This window comes from Tachyglossus aculeatus, chromosome 26 (genome assembly GCF_015852505.1).
Source record: "Tachyglossus aculeatus isolate mTacAcu1 chromosome 26, mTacAcu1.pri, whole genome shotgun sequence".
In the NCBI taxonomy this organism is placed as follows: Eukaryota; Metazoa; Chordata; class Mammalia; order Monotremata; family Tachyglossidae; genus Tachyglossus; species Tachyglossus aculeatus.
Window position 1 is genome coordinate 10879983 of NC_052091.1, and position 16908 is coordinate 10896890.

The 16908-nt window shown below is 46.0% G+C and overlaps 2 non-coding genes across 2 annotated transcripts; one reads left to right on the plus strand and one right to left on the minus strand.

The window, feature by feature from the left end:
• Positions 1 to 4447: 4447 nt before the first annotated feature.
• LOC119946266 lies at positions 4448 to 4588 on the minus strand. Its single transcript, XR_005456372.1, has one exon. It is a non-coding gene; the product is annotated as a small nucleolar RNA SNORA7 (small nucleolar RNA).
• A 5087-nt stretch (positions 4589 to 9675) lies between these two features.
• On the plus strand, positions 9676 to 9808 carry LOC119946238. Its single transcript, XR_005456347.1, has one exon. It is a non-coding gene; the product is annotated as a small nucleolar RNA SNORA7 (small nucleolar RNA).
• The last annotated feature ends 7100 nt before the right edge of the window (positions 9809 to 16908 follow it).

Consider the following 16908-nt stretch of genomic DNA (forward strand, 5'->3'; position numbering starts at 1 on the left):
TGCCACTTATCTGCTGTGTGACATTGGGCAAGTTACTTCACTTCTCTATGCCTCAGTTCCCTTATCTGGAAAATGGGGATAAAGGCTGTAAGCCTCATGTGGGACATGGACTGTGTTCAAACTGATTCGCTTACATCTACCCTATCCCTTAGCATAGTGCTTGACATATAATAAAAGCTTAACAAAAATACCATAAAAAATATTGTTAGAAAAACTCAGAGCCCCAGGTAAATGCAAGCTCAAAGTCTCCTGAGTAGACAGGTAAGTATGTTTATCTTGGGGGGATGTTTACTGTCAATCAATCAAGCAATGTTATTTATTGAACATTTACTATGTGCAGAGCACTGTACTAAGCTCTTGGCAGAATACTAGTATTTAGGGTACTTATTGGCTTCCCAGTATTATTTTCCTACTTGGCTGTTATTGCTGGGAATAAGCCATTAAATGCGAGTCTAGACATACTAACTGGGAAGACTTTCTGTCTCTATCCATTCAGCTTCAGGTGGACAGAGCCATCTGAAAAGGAGATTGTGAGGAGAGAACCCAAACATTAGCTGCTTGAGTGAAGAAGGAATAATTGAGGCTGAGAGGGGGAGGGGAGGAAGGTGTCCATTGCAAGTCACTTCATTTCTCTGTGCCTCAGTTACTTTCACTGTAAAATGGGATTAAATCTTACTCTCTCTGACTTAGCCTGATAACTCTATGTGGGATAGGGTCTGTGTTCAACCTGATTATCCTTTATGTACCCCAGCTTTTAGAACAACGCTTGAGCCATAGTAATCTCTTAAAAAATACAATTTTTTTTTAAAAAAACAGGTGATCGCAATGATTACTTGTCATTTCTATCAAGAGACATAAAGACTCATGTGCTCAAAAACAAAAACAGACTTTCCTAGGAGCAAGATGTGAATAGCAAAATCTGGTTTCTAATCCCAGCTCTGCCACATGTATGCTGTGTGGCCTTTTAACTTTATCATTTAACTTCTCCGTGCCTCAGTTACCTGATAAGTATAATGGGGATTAAGACCATGATCCCAATGTGGGACATGGACTCTGGTCAACCTGCTTAGCTTGAAACTACCCCAGAGCATAGTACAGTGCCTGGCACATAGTTGGTACCTAATAAGTACCATAAAAAAACTAAACCAAAACAAACTAAAGAAAAAGAAATCAGCAGGCAACATGGTGGCTTAATCCTCTTTTAAAACCAAGATCCTCAGCAGTCATCTGCTCGAGTGGAATAAGTACCTTGTAGAACAAAAAGGGAAAGATTTAATTAGGAAATGTTTTGCATGATCACAGTGGGCCACTTGGACAGGAAAATGTTGTTATAATGAACATCTCTGGGCAGCATGTTTAGACACAGCTCCCTTCAGACCAAGAAACGAATGTGTCTTTTGCCAGGAATGCTAAGAATTCCACAGAATAAGAAACAGCTTAGCTACGGACCTTCCTTGAGCCTTGCCCGATACAGTTAGCTAGTCTAGCTTCATATTATCTGTCTGTGCTGATAAGTGAGGAGAAATGCATCTGGCTCAGAGGCATAAAACCCACCACAGTGGTTAGGTGTGAGTGACTTTTCAGCACTAAATCCTTGGAGAAGAATCGCTGTGTATCTAGGCTGAGAAAAAAGACAGCATTTGGGGAAGTTCTCTGAGAGGCCATCTGTGCAGTTGCTGATCATCTTCTCTCAGTTTCTAGAACCTCTGTCTTCCCAGGTCTTTGTGGAATCTGTAATCTTCACAATAGCCTGGAGAAGCAGGGTGATCTTGTGGAAAGAGCACAGGGCTGTGAGTTAGGAGAGCTTGGCCTCTTCCCTTCTTTCTAGACTGTAAGCCCAGTGTGCGCAGGAATCCCACTTTCCAAGATCTTAGTATAGTGCTCTGCTCAAGTAAGTGCTCAGTAAATACGATTGAAAGAATGAATCCCAACTCTGTCACTAACTTGCTGTCATCTACTACAGCCCCACCCACATGTCTGCTTGTGGCCTTTCAACTTTATCATTTAACTTCTCTGTGCCTCAGTTACCTGATCTGTAAAGTGGGGATAAAGACCGTGATTCCAATGTGGGACACGGACTCTGGTCAACCTGATTAGCTTGAAACTACCCCAGTGCATAGTACAGTGCCTGGCACATAGTTAGCACCTAATAAGTACCATGAAAAACCTCCTCTAATGCCAACTAGTTAAGCACTTACTGTGTGCCAACCACTGTCCTAAACGCTGGGGTAGATACGAGTTAATCAGATTGGACACCATCCCTGTCCCACATGGGGCTCGTACTCTTATCCCCATTTTATAGATGAGGGAACTGAGGCGCAGGGAAGTGAAGTGACTTGCCCAGGATCACCCAGCGGACATGTGGTGGAGCAGGGATTAGAACCCAGGTCCTTCTGACTCCCAGGCCCGTGGTCTATCTACTAAGCCGCGACTCACTATATTTCGATCTCCTCTAGTTCACCGCCGACTCCTTAAACACCCAAGAGGCCTTCCCCTGCTCAGCCCTCATTTCCTCTCCTCCCTAATAATAATAACAATAATAATAATAATAATAATAATAATAATAATAATAATAATTGCATTTATTAAGTACTTACTATGTGCAAAGCACTGTTCTCTCCCGCCTATGTCACCTATGTACTTGATCTGTTCCCTTTAGTAACCCTCAGCCCTATAGCACTTATGTCCACATCCACAATTTATTTTAATGTCTGTCTCCCGCTCTAGACTTGGCACACTGTAAACATTTAACACTTTGTTTTTTAATGGGAAGTGATAGCTTTGTCTTTGGGGAGACCGAGACCCAGAAAAGTTTGGAGACTTGACTAAGATTCATCCACTAAGAAGGTGACCGAGATTTCTTGACTCTCAGTTCAGTTTTGGATCACTCTGCTAGCTACAGACATTTTTATTCAGTCACTGATTAAAGGCTTACAGTGGCAAAGTGCTATACTAAGGGCAAGAAAGAACATGTAGATGCCAGTTAGGACACAGAAATGTATAAGGGTTTGTCTGCTGTGTGACTTTGGACAAGTCACTTCAATTCTCTGTGCCTCAGTTACCTCCTCTGTAAAATGGGGATTAAGACTATGGGCCCCATGTGGGAAAGGGACTGTGTCTAACCACTGTGTCTAACCTGATTAATTTGTATCTACCCCAGTGCTTAGAATAGTGTTTGACCCATAGTAAGCACTTAACAAATACCATCACTGTTATTACCATTATTATTATTATTATTATCCCTTGACTGGAATACTGTGATTCTGGGCATATCAGTATTGGCCTTCCCATGTTGCCTTTGGTCAAAGGTGGAAACATTCAAGGGGCAGTGGAGCAGGGGTGGTTTCGTGTCACCCTGAAAGGAATGGCCAGTGTCTGGAGTGGGTGGCAGCCTGAGGGTGAGCCAGAATGGGCAGCTGCCCAAAGTGCCAACCTCCTTAAGGAGATGCAGGAAGGAGGAAGCACTAGAAGCAGCATGACGTAGTGGATAGAGCCTGGGCCTGTGAGTCCGCAGGTCCTGGGTTCTAATTCCAGCTCCACCACTTGTCCTCTGTGTGACCTTGGGCAAGTCGCTTCACTTCTCTGGGCCTCAGTTCCCTCAACTGTAAAATGGAGATTCAGACTGTAAGCCCCACATAGGACAGGGACTGTGTCCAACCCTATTTGCTTGAATCCACCCCAGCGCTTAGTATGGTGCCTGGCACATAGTAAGTGTAGTAATAAATACCACACTTATTATTATTATCAGTGTGGCATCCTGGGGTAGGGTGAAGTGTCAGAGGTCAGAGTAACCAGCATCCTAGCCAGCTCCAACTCTCAGAATTCACCATGGGACCTTGGCCTATCCTGGTAGACGGAATTGAATGTGCTCCCCTTTAGCCAGGGCGGCTCTGATCCCAGGCCTTCAGGTCTGTAAGTTTGTTGTGGGCAGGGAATGTGTCTGTTTATTGTTGGATTGTATTCTCCCAAGCACTTAGTACGCACTCAATAAATATGATTGAATGAATGAGTGAATGAATGAATGAATGAATGAATGAATGAATGACCAAAGGAGTCAGATTCCTGGGCCCGGGGTGGGGCACAGCTTAGCAGAGACTATGAGGCCTAGAGAGCCAACGGACCGCCCCCACCCTGCCCCCACCATGATGGTTCAATCCCTGCTCCTCCACTTGTCTGCTGTGTGGCCTTGGGCAAGTCACTTCACTTCTCTGTGCCTCAGTTGTCTTGTCTTATGCTGTCGAATCATTTCCGACCCATAGCGACTCAACGGGTGCATCTCTCCCAGAACGCCCCACCTTCAGCTACAATCATTCTGGTAGTGGATCCATAGGGTTTTTTTGGTAAAAATCTGGAAGTGGTTTACCGTTGCCGCCTTCTGCGCAGTAAACTTGAGCATCTGCCCTTGTCGCTCTCCCATGCCGCTGCTGCCCAGCACAGGTGAGTTTTGATCTGTAGCAGATTGCCTTCCACTGTCTAGCCAGTGCCCAAGCTAGGAGTGGAATGGGTATGGTGCCTCTGTTTGATTCTCCCTCCCGTAGCTGAGGCTGGTAGAATACCGGAAACTCTCCAGGTGTGATCCTGAGAGGGTGTGCCTCAGTTACCTTCTCTGTAAAATGGGGATTGAGATTGTGAACCTCATGTGGGACAGGGATTGTGTCCAACCCGATTTACTTGTATCCACCCCAGCACTTAGTACAGTGCCTGGCACACAGTAAGCTCCTAATTGTCAGCTGTGTGACTTTGGGCAAGTCACTTAACTTCTCTTTGCATCAGTTACCTCATCTGTAAAATGGGGATTAAGACTGTGAGCCCCCCATGGGACAACCTGATCACCTTGTAACCTCCCCAGCGCTTAGAACAGTGCTTTGCACATAGTAAACACTTAATAAATGCCATCATTATTATTATTATTACTATTAACAGATACCATAAAAAAAATCCTGGGTTGCTTAACCTATGTAGGTCAGACCCAGTCTCATGGCTGCCACTGGAACATGAACAGTAAGCTGGGAAACATTTCTTCAGGCTCCCGCTTTCCTCCCCAGTCCGATGGCCGGTTTTCTGGCCCAGCGGGGCATAAGTCTGCTCCCTCATTTGCTGCTGTCGGCCCTCTCCTGGTTACGGCATTGCGAGGAATGAGCACCAGAAGCCATTATAATTAAGATCTCTTTGGTGCTGACAGAAGAAATAGATGGTATGCCAGGCTGGAGCGAAGCCACTCAGCTGTTCCTTTCTCTGGCTGTCCCCAGGAAAATTACAGAGGTTGATGGTCGTATTTTTGATGTGGTGGAGCTAAGTGATAGATATCTGCTTTGTCTCTGAGAAGCGGGAGGAAAATGGAAGGAGAGGCCAGATTATCTCTGCCTTTCCCTGGCCATGGATTCCTGAAAACAGTGACATTTTCTCTCTCTCTCCTCCCATCTCTTTTTCTCAATCTCTTCTTCTTTTCTTTCTCCTTTTCTCCCTCTTTCCTTTTTCCCTGTTGCTCGATATTGTCTCCTCTTTCTGTCTTCCCCTCTTCCTCTATCCTCCTGTCTTCTGTCCCTCCCCATTTATTTTTCTCTCCCTCTCTCTGACACTCACCTGTCTCCTCTTCCTGTCTGTCTCTTTCCTTCTCTCCCCACCCTTCTCTCCCTCTGTCACCTATCTCCTCTGTCTGTCTCCTTTCCCCCCCTCTCCCTCTTTCTGTCTCTCATCTCTTTTTCCATTTCTCTTTCCCTCTTACATTTCTGTCTCCTCTTCCTCTCTGTCTCCCTCTCTTCCTCTATCCCTCTCTTTCTCTCTCCCTCCCTTCCTCTCACCTTTGCTTGTCTGTCTCTCCTCTCCATCTCCCTCCCTCTCTCCCTTTCTCCCTCCATCTCTCTGACTCTGTCTCTGTCTCATTCTCTGAGGCTTTAGATCCTAGTCAACTTCATTCCTTCCACATCCCCACCTTCCCCCAGCCTCCGGCCTCCCCCTTGGGAAAACCTGCTTTTCTAAGGTCCACTAAAGAAACACCCCTCCTATTACTGCCACCCCCTCCAGATGCTGAATTCCTGTGCTGTTGATTGTCTTTGATATGTATGGCATTGAACTTTTTTTTTTTGTACAGAATTGTTAAACCCTTACTATGTACCAGGCTCTCTACAAAGTCTTCTAGATGGTAAGCCCAGTGTGGGCAGGGATTGTCTCTCTTTATTGCTGAATTGTACTTTCCAAGTGCTTAATAAAGTGCTCTGCACACAGTAAGTGCTCAATAAATACGATTGAATGAATGAATGAATGAATGAAAGACACAAGATAATTGGGTTGGATGCAGTCCCTGTCCTTCATAGGACTCACTGTCTTAATCCTCATTTTATAGATGAGATAACTGAGGTGCAAAGAAATGAAGTGACTCACCCAAGGTCACACAGCAGACAAGTGGCAAAGCCAGGATTAGAACCCAGATCCTCTGACTCTCAGGACCGGGCTCTTTCCACTACACCACGCTGCTTGAAAGCCTGTGATTTGGCACCAATGAACACCCACAGGCTTGGGAGTTGGAGGACGTGAGTTCTAATCCCAGCTCCGCCACGTGTCTGTTGTGTGACCTTGGACAATTCACTTCACTTCTTTGTGCCTCAGTTACCTCATCTGTGAAATGCGGATTAAGACTGTGAGCCCTACGTGGGACAACCAAATTACCTTGTATCTACCAAAGCGCTTAGAACAGTGTTTGGCATATAGTAAATGCTTAGCAAATACTATCATTATTATTATTATTTCAGTACTCGGCACACAGTAAGTGCTCAATAAATATGACTGACTGACTGCCTCTGGAGGGGGCCCCCAAAGAGGGAATGCGTTTCTATCCGGGACCCTTGAAATGACAGGCGATCCTCAGGCATCTGCTTAGCCAATTTGCCTCTGAACTTTTGCAGTTGTTGCAACCCTGAAGGCTGAGAGCCTGTAATTGAGGAAGCTTTGTTCTCCAGAGGAGAGGGGCCATAAAGCCATTGGAATCTGTAAATCAGCTCTCTCCAGTGATTTCTGGACCAACAGGTAAATATTTCCAACTGCTCATCTCATCTTTCTTATGTGGTATTTACAGTGGAATGCTTGATTTGGAGCTTTAGGTCTCTTCCTCATTTGGTGGCTTTATTTTTTAAATATTTTTTCAATCATACTTATTGAGCACATGCTATATGCAGAGCCCTGTTCTAAGCACTTGGGATAGTACATTATAACAGAGTTGGAAGTCACATTCCCTGTCCACAATGAACTTACAGTAGAGGCATTTTTTTTTTTTGTATTTGTTAAATGCAGGCTATAAACCAGGCACTGTACTAAGTGCTGGGTGGTTTAAAGCTAATCAGACTGGACACAGTCCCTGTCCCACGTGGGGCTCACAGTCTCAACCCCAGTGTACAGATTAGGTAATTGAGGCACAGAGAAGTTAAGTGACTCTCCCAAAGTCACATAGCAGACAAATGGTAGAGTCAGGATTAGAACCCAGGTCCTTCTGACGCCCAGGCCCATGCTCTATCCTTGAGACCATGTTAATTCTCTCCTACTTTTTGGCTGGAAATGTTAATTCAGTCTCTTTCCAAATCTGATGTTGTGTGAAAAGGGCTTTGACGACATACAGTCCACTCCTTCCACTGGAGAACTTGGACAGTTCTCTTCCCCTGCACTGATAATAACGATTAATGGGAAGCAGCATGGCCTAGTGGAAAGAGCATGGGCCTGGGAGTCAAAGGACTTGGCTTCTAATTCCATGTCTGCCACTTGTTATTTGTGGGCCTTTATGTGAGTCACCTAACTTCTCTGTGCCTCACTTCTTCATCTGTGAAGTGGGGATTCAATCCCTGTTCAGTCATTCATTCATTCAATTGTATTTATTGAGCACTTACTGTGTGCAGAGCACTGTACTAAGCGCTTGGGAAGTACAAGTTGGCAACATATAGAGACGGTCCCTACCCAACAGTGGGCTCACAGCCTAGAAGGGGAAGAAAGAGTACAAAACAAAACATATTAACAAAATAAAATAAATAGAATAAACATGTACAAATAAAATAAATAAATAAATAGAGTAATAAATACTTACAAACATATATACATATATACAGGTGCTGTGGGGAAGGGAAGGAGGTAAGGCGTGGGGGTTGGGGAGGAGGGGGAGAGGAAGGAGGGGGCTCAGTCTGGGAAGGTCTCCTGGAGGAGGTGAGCTCTCAGTAGGGCCTTGAAGGGAGGAATTGAGCTAGCTTGGCGGATTTATGGAGGGAGGGCATTCCAGGCCAGGAGGATGACATGGGCCAGGGGTTGACAGTGGGTCAGGCGAGAACGAGGCATGGTGAGGAGATTAGCGGCAGAGGAATGGAGGGTGCAGGCTGGGTTGTAGAAGGAGAGAAGGGAGGTGAGGTAGGAGGGGGCGAGGTGATGCAGAGCCTTGAAGCCAAGGGTGAGGAGTTTTTGCCTGATTCGTAGGTTGACTGGTAGCCACTGGAGATTTTTGAGGAGGGGAGTAACATGCCCAGAGCGTTTCTGGACAAAGACAATCCGGGCAGCGACGTGAAGTATGGATTGAAGTGTTCACTTTCCTAATCACACCGTGAGACCTGAATATCCTTTATGTACCCCAGTGCTTAGTATAGTGCTTGGCACATAGTAAATGCTTAACAAATACCATTTTTATTACTATTATCATTAATATTACTACTATGATTAATGATAGGATTTTAAGGACTTGGCTGTGTGCTAAGCACTGGCATAGATAGATGGTCACCGTAGAGTGTACTTTCCCAAGCATTTTGTATATTACATTGCACCCAAAGGGTGCTCAATAAATACCATTATTTGTACCTTTACTACTACTTCTACTACTAGTACTACTCCAGACTGTAAGCTCATTGATGTCAGGGAACATTTTTACCAACTCTGTTGTCCTCCCTGAAGTGCTTAGCACTGTGCTGTGCACACAGTAAGTGCTCAGTAAACACCATTAATACCACTACCACTATGATGTCCATCCGTGGCTCACATTCAATCAATCAGTGTTATTTATCGAGAACTTACTATGTGCAGAACACTGTACTAAGCTCTTGGGAGAGTACAACAGAATCAGCAGACGTGCTCCCTGCTTAATCTATCTTATTCCCGTTTGATGTGTGAGGAAACTGAGGCCCAGAGAGGTGAAGTGGTCTTGGGCTAGAACTTCCTCTGGACTGTACGTTTGTTGGGAGCAGGGAGTGCTTCAGTTATATGGTTGTACTGTACTCTCCCAAGTGCTTAATTCAGTGTTCTGCACACAGTAAGCACTCATTAAGTATGATTGATTGATTCTGGTTCCTTTGACAGTGGTGTAGAGTGCAAAGAAGCATCACCTTTGGTTAGAGAGAATGATGCAGGCTGCATACACCGAACACTCCAGAAATCCTTTTCTTCCTTCTCACTTGCTTTGAAAAGAGAAAAACAAAATCAAAAGAAATTTTTTAAAAAATGAGAGGAAAAACTTGACCTGAGTTTGAGGCTCTTTTCTGGAGGGAGGTACTGAGTCAAGGCGTGACTCTAGGGATTGTTCCAGCCTCAAAAATACCCAACCGAGGTCAGGGAGAATGCATCCAAAACCCGGGGCCTTGGTCCTTCTCTTCTGGGAGAAAGAAATAGGCCTAGTTCAGCCAGTAGGAGTTTAAAAAATACTATTACTCCTGCTTTGCTCTCTCAGGATCACACCTGGAGAGTTTCCAGTATTCTACTGGTCTTGGCTACAAGAGGGAGAATCAAGCAGAGGCATTTCCATTCCTAGCTTGGGCAGTGGCTAGCAAGTGGAAGGCAATCTGCTACAAGTCAAAACTCACCTGTGGCGGGCAGCAGCGGCATGGGAGAGAGTCGAGGGTGGAGACTCAGGTTTACTGTGCAGAAGGAGGTAATGGTAAACCGCTTTTGTATTTTTACCAAGAAAACACAATGGATTCACTATCAGAAGGACTGCAGATGGAGTTGGGGCGTTCTGGGAAAGAGGTGTCCATGGAGTCGCTATGGGTCAGAAACGACTCGCATAGACAAGATAAGACTCCTGCTTTACTGGTCCATAGAAAATTGCCATTATTATTATTATCAGTGCTTTAAACAGTGCTTGGCACATAGTAAGTACTTAAAAAAGACCATCATCATCATTATTATTATTATTAATATACAAAACACAGTAGAATATTTTCTGCACTCTAGACTGTAAGCTCGTTGTGGGCAGGAAATATGTCTGTTATATTGTTATATTGCACTCTCCCACACTCATAGTACAGTACTCTGCACACAGTAAGCACTCGATAAATGCGATTGAACAAATGAATAAAAGTACTGTCAAAAAGCAGTGGGCTGTGTCCAGGGATAGAGACACCCAGAGGGACAGACTCAGAGGTTGAATGGACACTTCAGAAATGGACTTTAAGCCAGCATCTGTGGAGCATCAGTCCCCTCACCCCATTACTTTTCTCTTTTCCTTCTTCCTATCTGTCATTTAAACCAGGGCAGCCCAATGGATACAGCATGGTCCTGGGAGTCAGGAGGACTCGGATTCTAATCCTGGCTTCACCACGTGTCTGCTGTGTGACCTTCGTCGAGTCATTTCACACCTCTGGGCTGCAGTTGCATCTTCTGTAAAATGGGGATTAAGACTGGGAGCCCCATGTGGGATAGGGATTGGGTCCAACCCGATTAGCTTGTATCTACCCCAGTGCTTAGCACAGTGCCTGATGCATATTCATTCATTCATTCAATCGTATTTATTGAGCACTTACTGTGTGAAGAGCACTGTACTAAGTGCTTGGGTAGTACAAATCGGCAACAATAGAGACGGTCCCTACCCAACAACGGACTCACAGTCTAGAAGGGGGAGACAGACAACAAAACAAAACAAAACAAGTAGGCAGGTGTCAATACTATGAGAATAAATAGAATTATAGCATAGTAAGCGCGTCACAAAACAAATAAGAATAAAACAAAAAAATAAGGACCTGTCTCCCACTGCTAGACTGCCAGCTCCTGGAGGGCCGGGGCCAGATCTGCCAACCCTGTCGTGCTCCCCGAAGCATGGAGTTCAGCCAACAGTTCGCACCCAGTGAATACATTTGAAATGATTGAGCTAGTAAAAACATCCCCCTGTGTTTGTTTTGTTTCTAAGGCCTTGGCAGGCACCACAGGTCAGAGCAGGCAGGCTTCAGGTGTAATGTTGTGTCTCACTGCAACAGGGTGTTGGGTTACTTCCTGTCCTAGCCTTCGCTGACATCACAAGGTATTTAGAGACACTGCTTCGGGGAGAGCTTGAGGAGCGAGAGGATGAGGCAAGGCTGGACACCATCCCCAACTAAATGCATTCATTCAATCGTATTTATTGAGCATTTGCTGTGTGCAGAGCACTGTACTAAGAACTTGGGAGAGTTCAATACAACAGTAAACAGACACATTCTCTTCCCATAACGGACTAAATGATTTTTCTCTGTCTGGAAGGGCCTCTCAGGGTACAGTTTAGTGACAATGAAGACTTGTATTGAATTTGAGGAGCGGGGTGGTCTGGTGGAAAGTGCACGGGCCTGGGAGTCAGAGGACCTGGGTACTAATCACAGCTTTGTCATTAGCCTACTGTGTGACCTTGGGCAAGTCACTTCACTTCTCTGTTACTTCAGTTTCCTCATCTGTAAAATGGGGATTCAAAAACCTGTCTACCCCGCTACTTAGACCGTGAGCTTCATGTAGGGCCGGGACTGTATCCGCCCTGATTATCCTGTGTCTAGTTCAGCACTTAGTTCAAGGCTTGGCACATAGTAAACCTTTAACAAATACCCCATTTATCATCATTATTATTGTTATTATTATTATTGATGTGTTGTTTTAATTATGAACAGTGTAACTCAGTGATTAGACCATGGGCCTGGGAGTCAGAAGGACCTGGGTTCTAATCCCAGCTCCACCACGTGTCTGCTGAGTGACCTTGGGCAAGTCACTTAGCTTCTCTGGACCTCAGTTGCCTCATTTGTAAAATAGGGATTAAGACTGTGAGCCCCATGTGGGACAGAGACTGTGTCCAACCTGATTAACTTGTATCTTCCTCAGTGCTTAAGCCTGACTTGGGGAGAGCCAAACAGGGTGACCTTTGCGAACATCTCAGAGGAAGAGGGAAATAGATCTGTCAGGAAATGGGGTGTGTAAGTGTGTGTGTGTGTGTGTGTGTGTGTGTGTTGTGTGTGTTGTGTGTGTGTGTGTGTGTGTGTGTTGTGTGTGTGCATGTGCGTACCCTGTTCTATTTTGTCATCAAGCTCATCAAGTCTAATTCCAGTGTTTGCCACCTCTCTAGCTGCCAACACTCTCAGAGCTGAAATAAGTCATCTCATCTCATGCCCAAACACCAGGCTGGTGCCAACCATAAATCCCCACACCAGCCTCCTGCCGTTGTCTCCTAAGGGATAAGTGCCCCCACCAGAAGCCTGAAATCTGCTCCCACATCTGCTGCAAAGGCAGGCAGGAGACACAATGGGATCTTCTCAAGTCGCCACTGGATCTGACAGAACTCGGAGGGGTGGACACTTGGGGAAAGCAGAGCTGCTGGCGCTGGAAGCTCGGGCAGGAATGGGCAGTCGTCCTTGGCACCGTGGGGTGGGTCGCAGAGGAGGCTGTCGGGGGCGGGACTTAGGGGTGGACCCAGATCGGGAGATCTCTTGCTCAGAGATTGGCTTTCTTGGGGTGATTCATGCCAGGGGGAGGCAGGGGCACTTTGGTGCTGGGTTTTGCAAATATTTGTTCATCTCCAACAGGCCTTTGCCCTGAGGATCCCAAAATGTAATTTAATCTGGGGACAAGGAGTGCTGGTCAGGAAGCCGGGAAAGAGTTTAGACTGAGATGGAGACATGGTTTCATTCCCAGAGGCCTTCCCTCTCCTGCACCGGTCAATTAGCCTTTCCTTCATCTCCTAATGGGCAGATGGGGAAACTGAGTCATGGAGAACGTGCGTTAAGAAGAAGACCCCCAGCCACATGACAAATTAGCCATTCTGGACAGCTGCTGGCCAGGAGAGGAGACACTAAGTCCTGACCAAAGCCACTGGTGGGCTCTCTACAGGAAAATCAGGAAGAAGGAAGTAGTTGGTTTTTGTTTTTTATTTTTGTGGCATTTGCTTAGTACCTACAATATGTCTGGCACTATACTAAGTGCTGGGATAGATATAAGCTAATCAGGTTGGACACAGTCCCTGTCCCACATGGGGCTCCCAATTTGAATTCCCGTTTTACAGATGAGCTACCTGAAGCACAGAGAAGTAGACTGTAAGCTCATTGTGGGCGAGGAATGTGTCTGTTTATTGTTATATTGTACCCATCCAAGTGCTTAGTACAGTGCTCTGCACACAGGAAATGCTTAGTAAACATGATTGAATGAATGAATGAATGAATGATGGTACTTTGGGACAGATGATGCCGTTGCCACTTTGGGCCTGAAAACATGACTTTATTCATTCATTCATTCAATCATATTTACTGAACATTTACTGTGTGCAGAGTACTGTACTAAGTGCTTGGGAAAGTGCAAAACAACAATAAACAGTGACATTCCCTGCCCATAATGAGCTCACAGTCTAAAGGAGGGGAGATAGACATCAATACAGGTAAATAAAGTTTCAGTTATGCACATAAGTGCATTGGGGCTGGGACTGGAGCTGAGCTTTATCCCTTAGGAGCCAATGCGGGAGCCTGACAGATCTGGTTTTGAAGCTCTCATCGTCATCATCATCCTTCATGGTATTTGCAGAGTGCTGACTATGTGCTGAACATTGAACTAAGCACTTGGGAGAATAAAATGCAAGCTCTGAGCTGAGGTTTCTGCATTCCACCTTGGGAACATGCAGCGTTGAAAGGGGAGACCTTGTCTGTCAAAGGCCATCGCTCAATGATATTTATTGAACATGTGCTGAGTGCTAAGTGCTTAAGAGAGAACAACTGCAGTAAGATACACTTCAGGAAAGAGCAGGGGCCTGGTAGTCAAAGGACCTGCATTCTAATCCTGGCTCTGGCTGAAGCTCACTGTAGGAACTTGGGCAAGTCACTTAACTGCTCTGTGCCTCATTTCCTCATCTGGAAACTGGGGATTAAATATCTGTTCTCCCTCCCTCTTTTTTTTATTTAAATGCTAGCTGTTAAGTGCTTACTATGTGCCAGGCACTGTACTAAGAACTGGGGTAGCTACAGGGTAATTATGTTCGATGCAGCCCCCCTGTCACACATAGGGCTCACAGTCTTCATCCCCATTTTACAGACAAGGGCACTGAGGCACAGAGGAAGTGAAGTGGCTTGCCCAAGATCACCCAGCAGACAAGTGGCGGAGCTGTGATTAGAACCCACGTCCTTCTGGCTCCCAGGCCTGTGCTCTATCCACTAGGCCCCACTGCTTCCCTACCAACAGAAGGACTAAGGAGCAGGGGAAAGCTGAGATATGGCAGATTTGGGCAGAAGGGAGAGGTAGTGGGTGGAGATTCCTGGCTTGGGAGACAGACATGAATGAGGAGAGGAGGCAGATGACGGCCTTCCTGGGTGCAGCCGAGAAGCATGGACATTTGGAGTGGGAGTCCCGCCCCTCTGGAAATTCCCACCAATCTGATGGCGTCCCATGGCAGAGCCTGGGGCTGGGGCCTTCAGGGCCCGGCGAGGCCAAGATTTCCTTTGAGAACTGGGGCTCTGCACTAATAATAATAATCATTATCGTACTTGTTAAGAGCTTTACTTTGTGCCAAGCACTGTTCTAAGCACTGTGGTAGATACAAGCTAATCAGGTTGGACACAGTCCCTGTCCCACATGGGGCTCACAGTCTTCATCCCCATTTTTCAGATGAGGTAACTGAGGCCCAGAGAAGTGAAGTGACTTGCCCAATGTCACATAGCACATGTGGCAGAGCCAGGATTAGAATCCAGGTCCTTCTGACTCCCAGGCCCTGCTCTGTCCACTAAGCCACAATCCTTCTCTATGACCCTCTATAGGTCTTTGGGAAAAAATAAGGTGCATCCCTTGAGAGAGGTCAAAAGTTGACTCACAGCTCTGAAGAGCTGGGTTCTCCTCTGCTTCCAAACAGCTCAGCTCATCAACTCCCTTTTGTCAGCCCATCAGTTATATTTATTGAGAGCTTACTGTATGCAGGGCACTGTACTGAGTGCTTGGGAGAGTATAATATAACAGCGATGATTGACACATTCCCTGCTTACAATAAGCTTACAGTCTAGAGAGGGAGACAGATATTAATATAAATAAATAAAATGACAGATATGTACATCTGCTCTGTGGGGATGAGGGAGGTGAGAATATAGGGAGTCAGTCGATTGTATTTGAGCTCTTACTGTGTGTAGAGCACTGTACTAAGCACCTGGGAGAGCACAGTATAACAGTGTAACAGACATATTCACTGATCACAGCAAAGGAAGCAAATCCAAGTGCAAGGGCGACACAGAGGGGAGTGGGAGAAGAGAAAATGAGGGCTTAGTCTGGGAAGACCTTTTGGAGGAGATGTGCCCTCAATCAGGTTTTGAGGCAGTTAGAGTGATTGTCTGTCTGATGTAGAGGGAGGGAGTTCCCAGCCATAGGCAGGACGTGGGCGAGAGGTTGACAGAATGGCTGGTTTTCCAGCCCAACCAGCCTTTCCCACTCCCACGGGTTGGCCATTTCTGTTGTTTGTTGCTGGGGTTGTGGGCTCTTTGTGTGTGTGACTGTGGCCTCCGGGCTGCCCTGCCCAGCTCGCCCTCCTGCCCATTCTGCAGTCCCGGTACTCGTCCAAGCTCCATCTGGGCCAGGAAAGTGGCTCGGTCCTCTGTGGAGAAGGAGCCGTGACCTGGATTCCACTCTCTCCCCAAGAGAGCAACTGCTTTTAGCTTTATTAGGATTCTTTTCCACAGACTCTTGTGGGGAAGAGCCCTCATTTCCTTAATAGACTGTGTTTTCCATGGGAACTGAAGCAAGAGTTGGTATTGAATAGAGAAAGAAATACCCCATTTATACCGTACCACAGACACAACCATACATGCCCATGGCTCTGTCCTGTTTTCTGTTCAATAATAATATCGGCATTTGTTAAGCGTTTACTATTTGCCATGCACTGCACTAAGCACTAGGGTAGATACAAGATAATCGGGTTGGACACGGTCCCTACCCCACATGGGGCTCACAGTCCTAATCCCCATTTTACAGAGGAGGAAACTGAGGCCCAAGGTCACACAACAGACAAGTGGAGGAGCCGGAATTAGAACCCAGGTCCATCTGACTCCCAGGCCCATGCTCTATCCACTAGGCCATGCTGCTTATCCTCTCTCCTCAGGCCATCCTTGGAGGCCAGAGTCTCTCAGAGCCCAGCCTTCCTTTTCTCTTCCTCCTCCTCCTCAGCTCCTCCTCCTGCCTCCCTCTTCCTCTTCCTGCCTCCTCAGCTTCCTGCTCCTCTTTCCCCTTCCTTTCTTCCTCTAGACTGGAAGTTCACTGTGGGCAGGAGATGTGTCTAACAACTCCGTTGTACTCTCCCAAGACCTTAGTACAGTGCTCTGCATACAATAAGCACTCAGTAAATATAATTAATTGATTCCTCCTCTTCATGGACCCCTCCCTTTGACCTTCCTTTGGCTTTTTCTCCTGCCTCTCCCATGCCTCAGTCTTTCCAGACAATTGTCTCCTGGGATCCCATCCCTGAGCCAATCCCAAAGCTTGGTGGTGAGTCAGATGGAGACAATTTATACTTTATATATAGAACATCATCAGCTGTATTTTTGAGTCCCCTACTGTGGGGTGACTACAAAACTAGGCACTGGGAAAAGAACAAAACGAAAATAGAAAGGCATAGTCCCAGCTTTGGAGATCTTAAAATCTATAAATCTATAATAAATATAACGTGGCTTAGTGGAAGGAGCCCGGGCTTGGGAGTAAGAAAATGTG